We start from the raw sequence: 15,191 nt of genomic DNA on the forward strand, positions 1-15,191 counted from the left end.
TTGCTTGCCCTCAGTGTTGTGGTCACCAAAATTTGATAGGTTTTGTGCCACAGTGATGTCATCACATTCCATTTACATTTCCTAATAGGTTGGGATCACTTACAGAAGACAAAATCCCAGGTAAACGGAAACGGCACTAAAGCAATAATCGTAAGGAAAACCAGAGGCTATAAATGCCTGTGAACACTTGGGGAGTGTGTGAAAGAAATTTCACTGTTTGGCAACCCACCCACCCCCTGGATATCTTGCCCTTAAAAAAAACCAAGGGGAGAAAAAAACATTTTACCTCGACAGTATTCAAGGATGAAAATCAATGCAGCTCTGTTTCCTACACCACGTCTGTGCTATGTGATAAAGCCACCAAGTACACTTGTAAGGAATATTTGTCCGAAGCCAGTGGAGTATTCAGTCCTAGCAACAGAATAATGATATTTGTAATCTGGGGAAATAAAATGTTTGCTCAGCTGGTGCATAGGCAGCACAGTGAATACTAGAGAAATCCACATTCCTTGGTGCACAGGAAAACTGAGCATCTCTGCTTGGTTGCTTGTGGCATTTGCTGTCAGTCCTACAAAGCATGATTCACAGCGATTGCAGGCAGTAGCGGAAGAACCCTCCCCAGCACCCGGAGTGGGACGCCGAGGGGCGGGGCAAACCGCCCGGTGACGCACCCACAGCAACCGTACAGGCTGCCACGCGTGCGCACTCTGTATGGGCCGCTGCTCACGAGCAGCAGCCCATACGGTTGCCGTGCGAGAGGCATCCCAGACAGATGCCCGTATGGACGGCTCGCAAGAGCGGCAGCCCATATGGATGCCACGTGAGCGGCACCCATTATGACTGTGTGCACACTTGGTCGCTCTACAGCTGGGGGGAGGCAGGGGCCATCTTGTCACACACACCCCGAGTGGCACCCGGGGCAGCCCACTCCTTCCGCCCCCCACTTTGTAAGCCCCAGATTGCAGGGCCTTTATTTTTATGCTATTTTTCACAGAGCCTAGATTACTTCTACTGAACTGCCCCCAACATTGTCCCAGTGACCATTAGGGTTCACATTCTGTTCTGTAGCACACAATAATATTATTTCTGGGGAAATAAGTTTTTTAAAAACCAAGATGACTCCAGTTGAAGGAATGATATGCAAGGAGAAGCCAAAGCTGAGACTGCTGACTAGTAAACTTAAAAATACTTGCTTACCACACACACACACACACACACACACACACCCCTCTACAATCTTGGCTCCCAAACTATGGGAGTGCAAGAAAAAATGGGGAAAGCACCCCAAATGAACAAGATAAAAAGGAAAACAGACTCCAATGTTCACTGATGCAAATCTCTTAAAGTTCACTGTCTTTTGGACAGCTCCTTTAGGAGCTACAGTGGTACCTCAGGTTAAGTACTTAATTTGTTCCGTTCGTTCTTAACTTGAAACTGTTCTTAACCTGAAGACCACTTTAGCTAATGGGGCCTGCTGCTGCACCGCCAGAGCACGATTTCTGTTCTTATCCTGAATCAAAGTTCTTAACCTGAAGCACTATTTCTGGGTTAGCAGAGTCTGTAACCTGAAGCGTATGTAACCTGAAGCGTATGTAACCCGAGGTACCACTGTATTAACAAAAGCAAAGGACAGCATTGCTGCCAAGGGTTCTTAAATCATAAATTGCTTTGGGGGGAAATCAGACAATGATAGTCTCTACAACCCCCCATTCACTACTTAAAATAATTTTGAAATCAATAATGAATAGGGGGTGGTTATGGTTATTTGTTATAATTCTTTGGCAGCTGTTAGGTTGGCTGTCTGGTATTTTTGATCCAGGTTGCATTCACATTTAAGAGGGGGGAGGGGCTGAACTGCAACTTCCATCATTCCTGGCAACTGGCCATGCTTGCCAGGACATGGGAGTTGTAGTTCAGCAACATCTGGAGGGCCAAAGGTTCCAAACACCTGCCCTAAACAAATCTTTAGCCTGAATCAGAGAAGGAGGTTCTTCTTCTGTCTAACAAGGAAGTTGTAGCTGTAACTTATTGTATGCATTTAACAATTTAATAATTAGTACAGTGAAGCTTCATTGCCTTTGATCTTATGAAGCTATTTACTCAATAATAATTACTTGTTTCTGTTGACTACATGGGCAGGGTTATGGTTTAATGTGCACAGGTTGTTTACAAGACTTTGCAGAGAGGGTTCTTCTGATGAGAAATTCCAGACCTTAAAATCTATGATTAATGAACAGATTCCACAGATTAAGTGATGAATGCTTTCAGCTCTGCTTGTCTGGGTTTCACTGCCTTATAATTCTCCAGAATGGCCATGGGCCTCGCTTCCTGTTTGCAAATAAGGTTTGCAAACAAATCTGCAGTTCTTCTCACTTCACTTTTTTTTTGGAAGGGTTACTCATATTTATACATAGTGCTAACAGCACTGACTAAAACCTCAAAGGAGAAACATTAACAATGATGTAAGATGCTGTAAAGGTGCAGAGTAGGAGATAAGAGTTTTAGCATAGAAATGACTAACCAGGATTTAAGGGTTTTTTAAAAAAATAACCCACAGAGAAAAGCACACGAAGCATTATGGTTTAGTTTTTTAAGTAAAAACTTTGACTCTGTTGCACTTTGGCATTTTGCATTTGAAATCTCTGACATGGTAAAAGGAATAGGAACTGGGAGTGTCACAAGAGTGACGTGTTCAGTGTTTCCACCAAATGAGAAAGAAGAAAAGTGCCCCCAGTGCAGGGTTTAAGTTCATGACTTGCATCTACAAAGTCTTGAGCTCAATCTCCAGCATCATCAGTTAAAAGAATCCCAGGTTGCAGAAGAGGGAAGGGTCTTGCCTGAGTTTATGGAGAGCTGCTGGCTTTGGGACCCTGGCTGAGGGTGATGGGAGTTTCAGCCCCAAACATTTGGAGGGCACAACATAGTAAGGCTGGAGAAGACAATCCTGGACTACATAGACCAGGTGTGGGGAACTTCTGGCCCTCCAGGTGTTGCTGAACTATCATCATCCCTTGCCACTGGCCATGCTTGCTGGGACTGATGGGACTTGTAGTTCAGTAACATCTGGAGTGCCAGAGGTTCCCCACATTGGTCTGTGCCAATGACCTGGCATTATGCTCTATAAGGCAGCTTTGTAGTTTGTCTCCACAATCTTAAACAAACTTAACTGTGTTAAGTACCACTGAATACAGTGGGATTTACATCTGAGTGAACAAGCCTAGGATTGTGCTATGAACCAGGTTATAGTTCTGCACCTGTCCCCCTTAGCAATTCATGGTGGCTATGGACAGGGTAGAGGAAGGAAAGTGTCCTCTCCACTACCACACACCCATGTCAAGTGGTAGGTCCCTTAGTGAGTCTTCTGCTCCATGTCACAGTCAGACACTGAGGTAATATCCACCACCCAGGGGTATCTGGGGTGTCCCTGTTCACATACTGAGTTCAGTATGAATGCATACACATTTAAAGATGTCAGCAGTGGTCTGTTGTTTTTTTCTCAAGTAGGCTTCGTATTAGAACATATGGACGTAAGAAGAGCCTGCTGGATCAGGCCAGTGGCCCATCTAGTCCAGCATCTTGTTCTCACAGTGGCAAACCAGATGCCTGTGGGAACCCCACAAGCAGGACCTGAACAAAACAGCATTCAGAAGCATTACTGCCTCTGAACAGTGGAGGCAGAGCAGAGTCATCATTTGAAATTTAAGATTTTTCACCCGGAAATGCATTACTTTACACTTGCATTTGCCATTTTGCTGCCCATTCACTCAGTTGGGAAAGGTCCATTAAAAGCTCTTCACGATCTCTCTCTCGTTTTCACAATTCAGTACCCTCAGCAAACTTGGCCACCTCACCGGTCAGTCCTAACTCTACATCTCTCCATTCAGCGTGCCTGTCTTTGTGTCCCATTTCTATGTGTGCTCAGTTTTGCTGCGCAAGTAGCTTTCTACCACACATTTCACAGAATGAGGACACGTTTTACCTCAAGAGACTTGGTCATTTAGCAATTCAGGAAAAAGGCTTTGATCATGCATCCCCTTTAATATATGTATTTTTTCCCTTGTGAGTGTCAGGAGGAGGAAAATCTATTTCACCAAAAGCAGGTTCTCAGCAGAGCATGACCTAGAGGCATACATAAGCAAGAATCTAGAACAACCAAGACAAAAGGCAGCTTGCTAAAAATAACTCAGCTCTTCATTTGTGGAGTATTGTGCCAGCAGGCTTTCTTATTCACTTCAATATAAGGAGGCACACACAACCTTTGGCACATCATGTCCTACTGAAAAAGCTGAGGATTCTATAGGTAGGGCAGCCTTTTGGGCACAGAACAGCCCCCGCTGCCCCAAATACTGCCAGATCAGTAAGTATTGATATCTCCATGCTTGGGTATGGCTGAATTGGCCTCTCTGTTTCTTCAGCACATCTTACATAAATGCATTCACTGTAATGCAATAACACAAGACAGAGACATAGCAATTTAAACGTGAAGACAAACATTACACCTAAACAAAGGGGTGGTGTGGCTGTCTTTTGTTGGACGCATGTTACCCCCATATTCTGTATTCATCTCTTATCCTGGGTCCAACAGCTTTCTTTCTCTGCTTGCTCTGGTTAACCATTAAATCAAGTTTTATGAAATCCAGGGGAAACCCAGAAAGAGATTTGCTCCACTTCCTAAACTGCTCTGAAAACAGCTCTTAAATGGGATTCTTCATACTTTTCCCTGGAGTTGCATTCTGGTGCAGTCCACCCTCACCTCTTCACCTTCTTTCCCTGCCTGCCCTCAAGAATCATTTTCCAGTTGTCTTTCCAACTTCTGAGCAGAGCTCTTCTGGTCCTTAGCATTGCTGACCCGAATGATCACATGATACATGTGCAAAACATGTCTGCTGCCTTCGCAGTTCATTGTTTCTTTCGATTTTGCCCTCATTTGTTTTAAAGATCCATGCAGGTCCAGCTATGTGAACGTAATCCCTTCTCGATTCTCTGACTCGCTGTTTCTCCTACTCTCTGCCACAGCTGCGCAGAGCTGAAGGAAGAATACATGGGGAAACACGGGCTTTCACAGATCTTCCTCAAGTAAAAGCTTAGGCAAAAATCCCAAGTACGAACACCCAGCTCTGGACCAAATTGAAAATGGGCCAAAGAGGTATGGACTTATGGGAAAGTGTAGCTGGGCCCTCAGTAACATAATCAGATCCCAGTGTGGTTTAATATGAAGTTGGATGCTATTTGGAGAAGGATAGACGAGATCATTAATTTACAGAGAGCTCAGCACACATCCCACTCAGACCATTAAGTGGCCCAAATTTGTTTTATCATTACAGATTTTGCACAGTTCTATTAAATCCAAATTGTGCAAAAGTGCATTTATTTTTAAATAAATGAACAAGCAAACTGCAGTCTGATCCTGCAAGGTAACTGGGAATATTTAAGGAGGAGGCCGAAAACAAAACATAACCCCAGGTTATTCTCTGCCAAGCTCCACTCAGAAGCAGAATATCAATAAAGATGGTGAGCAAAAAAAGGGGGGTGTCCTTCATTGAGCATGCAGAAAAATCGTATCCAAATGACCCAAATGCAAGATAATCCCCCTGTCTGGACAAAGCCATGATCTGCCCATAACATTTGGCCAACCCTTGCCAGTCAGGGATAAAGTTTTTCCTAATTTTTCATTTGCTTTGTTTTATCTAATGTAAATATTCAATAAAACAGCCTATACATGATTGTAATGCTATCAAGAAAGAAAATACTCTTAATGAAAGGCAGAAATAACAATTATTCTGTAATGGTTCTAAGGGGGTTGCTCGTGCGTAAGTTGCCGCCACTCCTGGCTAGGTTGCCTGGTTGAACCCTTTCTCTCTGGACAGCCTTGCACTCGTGGCTGTCTCAGTCGCTGGCAGAATCTGTCAGTGGGCGTTTCTTAAACTTCTTCCAGCAAAAAAGTTCTTTGACGCCAAGTCTCCTCCTACTCTCCCTGCGCGGAAGTCTTCTGCGCAGGGAGGGTGTGGGCAGCGGAGTACCCGTGCTCTCCCCACTGGTCTCCGGTGAAGAGTCCTGGAGCCTTATCTCCGATTCCCCCATCTGCCCCCCTTCACCCCTGGTGTTACGCTGATTTCCTTCCCCAGCAGATGGGCTGCCTCTCTCCCTGCTGGGACCCTCTCCGGCATCGCTCTGGAGCCTTCCCTCCGCCTCTGGCTCCGATGGCAGTTCCCTGACATATTCTTAGGAGAACAGGCTGTATCCATGTGTGCCAGAAAAATAAGACAGCCACCAAAAAGTAGTAGAACTGGATGACTCAAATAAATGACTCACAAGTTGTGACTTGAGTCAGCACCGTTCCTTCAAGACCTGCGCTTTGAACCAAATGCCAGTTAGGCATTAATAGCTGTTCAAATCTCTTTGCACTCCAAATCTGTATAGGATAAGCAAGCAGAATACATTTTACACTGTTCTGAAAGAGGAAGTGGAAGACCTATATTGAACCAAGATTAGCAGCTCCCAGTTCCATCACTGTTAACTCACTGTCTAAGTTTGACATAGTACTTGGATGGTTTTAACAGTTCTACTTTAGGACAAAATGGCTTGGAGGTGCAGAACACACCAAGTGAGTCAGACTGTTAAATGTGCTTCCATCGTGTTGAAGGGGCCATTCATTGCTGAGTCACCCTGGCAATGCAACTATGAGTTACAGCCAGAATTTCCAGCAGCCCTCCACTCATTGAGGGAGGGCAGGTGGGATCATCCATGTAATTCCCAGTCCTAGATATTTCAAACTCTATACAGTATGTGATTGTGCCCCACAGCTATCTCTCTCTCTCTCTCTCTCTCAACTCAACGGTTCTGCATGCAGGTTGAATATTGCTACAAATCAAATGGGACTCTATACTAGGCAAGCATGGGCAAACCATATATCCCTTTGTTTCAAAAAAAAGATATAGCTGGGAAATGTGCTTGTTCCATGCAGCCAACTTCACAATAGTTATTGCCATCATTCACTCTAATAGCAAATTATGCTGATTGAGTGCCAATAGGATTGAAGCCATAACAGGGTCACTAAGAAACAAGAAGGGAGGTATCAGTGTATTTTTTTTAAAGCTTTGGGAATATTTTTCAGGGTGGGAAGACAGCAAAATTGATGTAAGGTTTTTTTTTATTACAAAAAAACCACACAAGGAAGCCTAAATACATTTGGGGGGGTAGTGTGGAGAGGCTGGGGAAAAGGAAGAAAGAAGAGCAATTTTTTTTATTGATTTAGACAATTTTTATATATTAGGAGGAAATCTATAAGCAGTTTTCAAAAACATGAATAAGGATCAAACATGCAAAAGACAAGAACAAAAATCCACATTGTAGAACACTATATTTAATTATGATTGCAAATAAATGCTCTTGAAATGCATTGCTGTTTGACAATTTAACCTTGACTGCATCTAAGAACAAGCCTCTGGAGCTTGATGAATCATCCCTCCTCCAGGAATGTCCATACAGCATGTCACACTTTCAAAGGCCCACTTAACAGTAGTACCCTTTTCAATTCTTTCCTAATTTCAACCAAATTTAAAATGCCATCTTTCGTTACCATTTTGCCACCACCTCTCTGCCTCTTGAATGCACGATATGCTTCATGGGCCATCCCTTCCCCACTTCTGAAATGGCCCTTGTAGCTTCTGCCCTTCCCCTCCCCCAATTCCCACAGAGCTACAATTCCCAGCACCCTAAGCAGACAACAGCTCCCCAGGGTTTCAGCCAGGAGCCTCTCCAGCCATATCTGGAAACACCAAGGGAATTGCAACCTGGGAATTGCAAACTAGGAGAGCACTGACCCACTTGCCCTGGTTGTAAGCTTCCCGCAGGCGTTTGGTTGGCCACAGTCAAAACAGGATGCTAGACTAGATGGGCCTGGGGCTTGATACAGCAGGAGCATGGAGACAACAGAGGAAGGGAGGGATACAGGAAGTGGTCTTATACCGACCCAGACCATTGGTCCATCTACCTTGGCCTTGCCTACACTGGCAGTGGCTCCTTAGGTGGGAGTCTCTCCCAGCCATGCCTAGAGACACCAAGGATTGTACCTGGGACAATTTATTCAAGCAGTTGCTCTACCTACTAGAGTACGGTCCTTCCCTAACATAAGGAGGAAGGCGGTGATCACCGAGTCCAAACAGGAAGCTTTCAATAGCCCTTCCAGGTTTGGAGGGCCCAATGACTTACTGGTAGGACCAGTAAGGAGCCCAGTAAGATACTCCAAACTGCATTATATTTTTTTTTTGGTCCACCACATGGTCAGCTGCGTAGAGAGCCAAAGGTTCCTAACTCCAGCGACTCCTGGCAGAGTGCTGAGACTGGCTGCAAATCCCTGCCAAGTATACACTGAGCGGGCAAACCCCATGGTTCACTTCCACAGAATGTGTGAAACAGCATTGTGTTCTCTTAGACCCAAAGATCCTTCTCCAAGATAAATACCTTGTCAAAGCCAGAGGTGCCAGCTTGCCCATAAAACCAATTGGGACTAATCCGCCTTGTTGCAGATCAGCCCATGGCCCCGTTATAAGGTGAACTGCAAGCACAAGTTCAAGCCATTCCAGTGAGCAGCATCCTATTTTTATCGAACCCAAGATGCAACAGAAAATATGGCCGTTGCTGTTAAATGTGTGGAGAGGTGGGAGGGATAACTTCCATCCTCTGGCACATTTATTATTTTCTAGAGCAAGGTGTACTTGCCAAATTATGTAAAGGCTGTGTGCGAAGCAGCGATCAATCACCCAAGCAATACCCCCAAGACCAATAAACAGACCCAATGATCATCAATTATTCACAACATGAAAGCATGGTGCGCTACCAAGCAAGACTAGCTCATATTTCTTTAGTCAAAATACATTTAGGAACCTAAAGATTTTTAATCAGAGAGAGAGAGCAAGAGCCACAGTTCTCTTACAACAGTGACTGCCAGAAGCACCTGGGAAGGTTGAGTAGCTGCCCAGGTCTCGTATGTTAGAAGATTTGCCTCGCTGGATCAGATCACTGGCATATCTAGTCCAGGATTTTGTTCCCAGTAGTGGCCAGGAGCCAGATGCCTCATGGAAGTTCCTTAGCCAAGCATGTTTGGAGCTCTTAAGTGGTACATCCATCAAACTATGTGTCAAAAAAAGAGGAGGGCATTTTTTTTTGGCCCATCCACTTGTGAGGAACCTCCTGGTCACCACAGTGGTGGGCTGGGTGCAGACGCGGGGGGCGGGGGGGGACTCAAAAATTATGCATATGTACTCTGGCTCAGGGACGCAGGTGGCGCTGTGGACGCAGGTGGCGCTGTGGGTTAAAGCCTCAGCGCCTAGGGCTTGCCGATCGAAAGGTCGGCGGTTCGAATCCCTGCGGCGGGGTGCGCTCCCGCTGCTCGGTCCCAGCGCCTGCCAACCTAGCAGTTCGAAAGCACCTCCGGGTGCAAGTAGATAAATAGGGACCGCTTACCAGCGGGAAGGTAAACAGCGTTTCCGTGTGCGGCTCTGGCTCTGGCTCTGGCCAGAGCAGCGATGTCACGCTGGCCACGTGACCCGGAAGTGTCTCCGGACAGCGCTGGCCCCTGGCCTTTTAAGTGAGATGGGCGCACAACCCCAGAGTCTGTCAAGACTGGCCCGTACGGGCAGGGGTACCTTTACCTTTACCTTTTACTCTGGCTCAGAGTGGCCCTCCCACTTGCTCAGACAGAGTCAGGTACATTTTATGTATTTGCATATTTAATACAACATTTGTTTGGGCCCTCTGCCACTAATCTATAAGGATTCCTAGATGGAAGGAAGGAAGGAAGGCCAGGATGGCAACTCACAGAGAGTTGCAACATGTGGTTCTGTTAGCTCATAGATGCTGCTCAGAGCTAGAATGATGGCACACAGACGGGTAGGCCGATACAAATTGTTCTATTAAATTTCAGTGATCTGCAAAGTATCATTTTCTCCCACCATATGTGATTGATGTCTCAAAGGTACTGGCATAGCTTCCCTGCCTCTTCAGATCTTTTGAAGGAAAGTCATTTATAAAAAAGAAATAAAAAAAGTTGGAAACACAAAATTGCCTTTGAGCCCGAGTCTCAAAGGGAGACAAAGGGAGAGTGTTATGAGTTTGTGGGTGCCAGACCTCTCTGGCCCTGAATCCAGCAAGTGTTTTAGCTAATCAAGCCTTCAAATTTCAGGAAATAGCCAGATTAGCCTCCTGGTGAAGTGTAAGGAGACCAAAGGGAGGTGCTCTGTGGGTCACGGCAAATGGGTGGGGCCTGATCCCATGTGCATTTACCTCAAAATAAGCTCCATTTATTTCAGTGGGGCTTAACCCCAAGTAGGATAGGATTGCATCCCTAAGGGAAGGTAATTCTGTTGCATTTCTGCATTCAGGATGGGACTGACTGCTCTAAGACATTTCAATCCTCTTAATTTCAGATCTTAACCTTATTTGAAAGTGAGACACAACAAATAGTCCCACAAGTCAGTTGTGCAACCCCATGAAGAGACACAGCTAGGCACAGTGGCCTCACAAGCAAATGCCACAGTGCAGAAATGGTTGCATATCCAACCCAATTCCAAACTGAATTGGCGCACCTGTCTTTTAACTTGCTTGCTAGGTGATAGCAATATTATTTTAACCAATAAAAAAATGCCTCTACCAGGTTACATTAAATAGCATAGTCTCCAGGGATCACACATAGCTCCAGTTCAAAGTAATAGATGTTAGAATCTAATTATCCAAAAGGCACAGGGATACATACACTTATGGTCTAAGTTTCTTTGGGTTGTCCATTTTGTGGCTACCAGGTTCCCTGTTTAAGAAAGGCAGACACTCAGACAAAACGTAACTGTCTTTTATCAATACGGTGATATTGCTGTACAGAAGAAGACGCATGAGTTCCTCATCAACCTGTGATGAGCAAATCATCTTCAAATTAAAAGCACAGTTGAAAAGTAGAGAGAAACCTCCAATAAGCAGTAAGCAAGATGTCAAACTTCAGGACAAACTAAGTCAAGAGGTCACACATTCTATAAAATTCAAATCCACTTTTCTACGCAAAGCAGAGATTACAGCGGAACAGGGGGAAGGCTATCACCACAGGATGTAATTAAAGGTGCAGCTCAACCTGTATCTGTACTGTATCAGGAGGTAGACGCTCACATAGGTCTTGTCCACACTAGTACAAAATGCGGTTTTGCACCTGCATGTCTGCATAACTGTTGGAGCAATGTTGTGTCAGATCTTTTCTCCTTTTTAATAGTGTCCCCCCCCCACTTCAATTGTGGCTGTTTTGGACTTTCCAAGCAGTGGACTGTATTGCAGAGAAGTATATGATATTGATATATATATATATTCAATCAATTAATAATAATCAAGTCTGCCATTATGGTGATCTCATTGAGGAACTGCTGATCAGCTTCTGAGGTACCCCAGGTTCCTTCAAAACAAGTTTGAAAACTATGGTCCTAAAGCAAGAAATGTACCTCAAACAACAAATCAGCTACACCAGAGTCTAGTCCTTTGATTTAAGAGACTTCAGATCAATTTGATATACGGCTTGGGGGAAAACAAGTATTTCCATATAATGCCACAGGGAGTTCATGGTTAACTGGGAATTGCCTGTGGCTTGTGCCCATGTTCTCAAACACATGTTTTCAAATACAAATTTTGGAACATATTGTTTCCATATTGCACATACTGAAAATCACAATGCTTATGTTCCAATATTCAATATCCACTAAAATAAAATGCTCACATGCCTGTTCTTTCCAAAGCACCATGTACATAGATTATGCTATATGAATAAATGATAATATGCCTGCGTATTACAGTTTCTACGGTGCCAAGAAGTTCTGAACTCTTCCTTTCTCACATGGAGTGAGAATTTCAAAGCAGAACCGTGACTCTCTAGAGAGACACTTGTTAACAACATTTCCAGCGCTGTGGAGATACACCATTGTGAATTATTTAAACGCCTTTAAAAAGAGCAACAGAACCCTTAATGTCACATTTTATGAGGGAAAACATTATTCAGTTCTTGGGTTAACAAAAGAAAGAGAAGCAAGGGGGAAAGCACCTAACTTTCCACTCCACCCTCAACTGTGTCAGTTCTTTAGCTCTGCTTCATCACAACTCTCACAGGCAAAGAAGGAGCAACATCAAGATGGAATGACCTGGTCAGGGTGATGATGTCATGGCATATTTGCCCTGACCAATGGGAGGCCAGGCTGTGAACAAAGGAAGATGGAACTTGAGAGGAATTTTCAGTGAAAATGGCAATTAAGAGCCTATGGTAGAAGGAAGACAAAGTAAAACAAAAAGAACTGAGGGAAAAGGACTCAAGAAGTGGGTGAATTTAAGCTAGAGAAGAAACACCAGATTCGACGGGGGGAGGGGGAGGATTCATTTCAGCATCCAATTACCTCAAGAAGGACCTCAACACAAGACATTTCAATGAAATACACAGTGTGCCAGCTTGGGTCTGAAAGCTAAAATAAACACATGGAACTGCTACTGCCACATTTAAGCACAAAACTGCCCCAGTCATGGGCATAGCCAGGATTTTTGCTAGGGGGGCAGGCCTTTTGTTTGGGGGGCAGAACCTCAGTTTGCTATGTATTTTTATTGAATTTTATTGATTTAAGGAGGCAGCCACCCCTCCTTAGCTACACCCATGGCCCCAGTTATGTTGAATTAGCTGGAGAGGGCCTGGTTTTAATACCTATAACATTTCATAGATGAATTAACAACGCTGTGTAAGCATTACCTTTTCCTCTGGCTCCAGTAGGCTTCCTTCTGCTCCCAATGTCTGAACTTGTGTCCACACAATGTTTATTAGCCACCATCCATATCCCGTAGTTCTTGAGGAATACTGCAGTTTGATGCATTTTCCCTCCAACCAGCTCCCATCCAGTTTGAAAACAATAAGCCACAAGCACTTCACAGTTCAGCTGAGGTGTGTTCCTGTGAGGCAGCTGTTTTGCATGTGCAATCACAGCTTAACGAATAGAGGCAGGTGCAGGTGCCAGGGAAACAAACAGGCAATGTGAATAGGACATCCCACCTCGCTCTCTGGTTTGTGCAGCAACATGCAAATGTGACTTGAAATGCCATGTAGGGAAATGGCCTGAGTCTTTAGCTGCTAATGATCACACAGCCTTAGATTAGTTTTATAGCTAAACTGTCTCTTCCAATGCTTTTCTTCTCTCCACACCCCCCCCCCCATTTGCTATCACTAGAGCCGAAGATGGATTTAAAGGGTAGGGGTAAAGGATCTTTTAAAAGCTCTCTTTAAGGGGTTTTTAAAAGGTTCAAAATGAGTAACAGGTATACTTGTGCACACATGGATATTTAGGCCAGACATCAGGTGCAATAGTAAGCTGATTCAGATGCAACACCAAATCATGGTTTGATGTGAGACACATGAGGGGACACTGAGACCTGGACTTTTGTGTTCTCCTCTCCTCATACATGGCAATTCTGTGTCTCCAAACCATGGTCTGGGATTCATCTGAATTAGAAATTCATTTATATGTAACGATATAGGCCACCTTTTGGTGCATAACCCAAATATCATCTTCTCCCATATATATCCGACCTGGATCTCTTCGATGTCCTGCTTGCTCCAGTGAATGAAGTGACCACAAAGTGAAGTAACCACCAAAGCCTTTTCAGTAGTAGCACCCTGGTTGCAGAGTAGCCTTCTAAAAAAGGCTCACCCAGCACCATCTTTGTGATCTTTTTTCATCCCATGTAAAGATAGTTCTGTTCATCCAGGCCTTTTAAATAGCTTAAGTGGTCTGGAACCTTAAAACACACACACACACACACACACACACAGTTTTTAATTGTGGCAGTGGTGCAGCAAATTCTGTTTTGTTCTATTTATCTAGCTCTTTCCCTTTTAATGGTTTATGTTTTGTATTACAGTTGTTGTTTTTCTTTATTCACTGTAAGCCCCTCAGAGAATTTTAGGTTACAGCATAGCATACGAATATCAGAAAGGAAGGACTGTTATAAAGACCCAGCAAATACAACAAACTGTTGTTGGTTTTTTAAAAAGCCTGCTATTGACAGCAGTTTTAACAATTCATGAGTTATATATATAATGATGTAGCTTCTCTATCAATAAAGGTTTCATCTGCAAATTACCCAAGAAAAACTCAGTAAAAACATTTTATTTTTTAAAAATAAAGGTTTTATCTATTCATTACAATTTCCACAAATTTATCTTTAGCATCAAATGTATAGATTTGTTGTTACTGTCAAGAAGCATCCTATATTTTCCCCACAAACACACATGCACACACAAATTGCTCTCCAACAAACAGATTTGCAGATTAAAGAAATTCGCAGCTCCAACTTGTGGACAGCATCTTTGGCAGTGCCGATTTTGAGTTGCCTTTTGAACTACAGTAATTGGTGAGGAAAGGCAGCAGCTTTCTCAGAGCCTTCTCCTTAACATTTGCTAATCCTTTTCATGATGGCTACCCCCTTCCAAAAAAAAAAAAAAAGACATCAGAAGTGCACTGTGTATAAATTTGCTTCACAGGGCTGCTGTCGAGGCAGAAAAGTTATCAAGTGTGTTTGTTTTTCTGGGCTTAAAATGAAGAGATATGAAGACAGCCATATCAGCTCTCATCACCAGGGTCATGAACATGCTTCTCAGCGTGGTTATCCAGAGCAGACAAATGAGATGCTGAGAGTTTAATAACAGCAAACGGCACTGCTGAAAAAGAGCAATTGATCCAGGATACAATTTCTTCAACCTCCTTTCATACGCTTTTCAAAGCGTTCCACCTGGTGGCTGGTCATGTCAGTGCCTTGCAAGGAAAAGTTTCAAAAAGAGATGTTAATGAAACTGATCTGTTAAACATGTTACTGGGGTGGGAGGGTGGGGAGGAGAGAGATTGCACATATTTTTGTAAACCAAGAAAATCTTTAATAAAAATACATTTTTTTTTAAAAAAAAAAGAAGAGATGTTAAGTGAAATTGATAATGGATTTTGGCAGCCAAAAGAAATGGATAAGTGGCACATCCTAAGAAGCCGTTCTGAAGACATGCCAGTGCTTGAGATAGCACAGTGTTGTCAAAATTCGAACCCACATCCAGCATATGATGTGCAGTACCTTATCAGCTCTAACCATCTCTGTGGTGGGGAAATGACTAACTGATTGCAATATGTAACCTGTCCTTC

The 15,191-nt window shown here is 43.7% G+C and overlaps 2 protein-coding genes across 2 annotated transcripts in view; both read right to left on the reverse strand.

Moving 5' to 3' along the window:
- Positions 1-13,180, reverse strand: part of FAM13C (family with sequence similarity 13 member C) — a gene marked incomplete at its 3' end in the record, with an annotated part of 76,463 nt that extends 63,283 nt beyond the window's left edge. Inside the window, exon 1 of the mRNA XM_079975676.1 lies at positions 12,761-13,180. The remainder of the gene's footprint in view (positions 1-12,760) is intronic.
- Positions 13,181-14,202: 1,022 nt separating this feature from the next.
- LOC307215917 (protein FAM13A-like) overlaps positions 14,203-15,191 on the reverse strand; it is a 41,937-nt gene continuing 40,948 nt past the window's right edge. The window contains exon 7 of the transcript XR_013838703.1: positions 14,203-14,816. The gene's annotated coding sequence lies outside the window, so the exon portion shown is untranslated. The remainder of the gene's footprint in view (positions 14,817-15,191) is intronic.

This window comes from Podarcis cretensis (genome assembly GCF_951804945.1).
Source record: "Podarcis cretensis genome assembly, chromosome: 5".
NCBI classification, from domain to species: domain Eukaryota; kingdom Metazoa; phylum Chordata; class Lepidosauria; order Squamata; family Lacertidae; genus Podarcis; species Podarcis cretensis.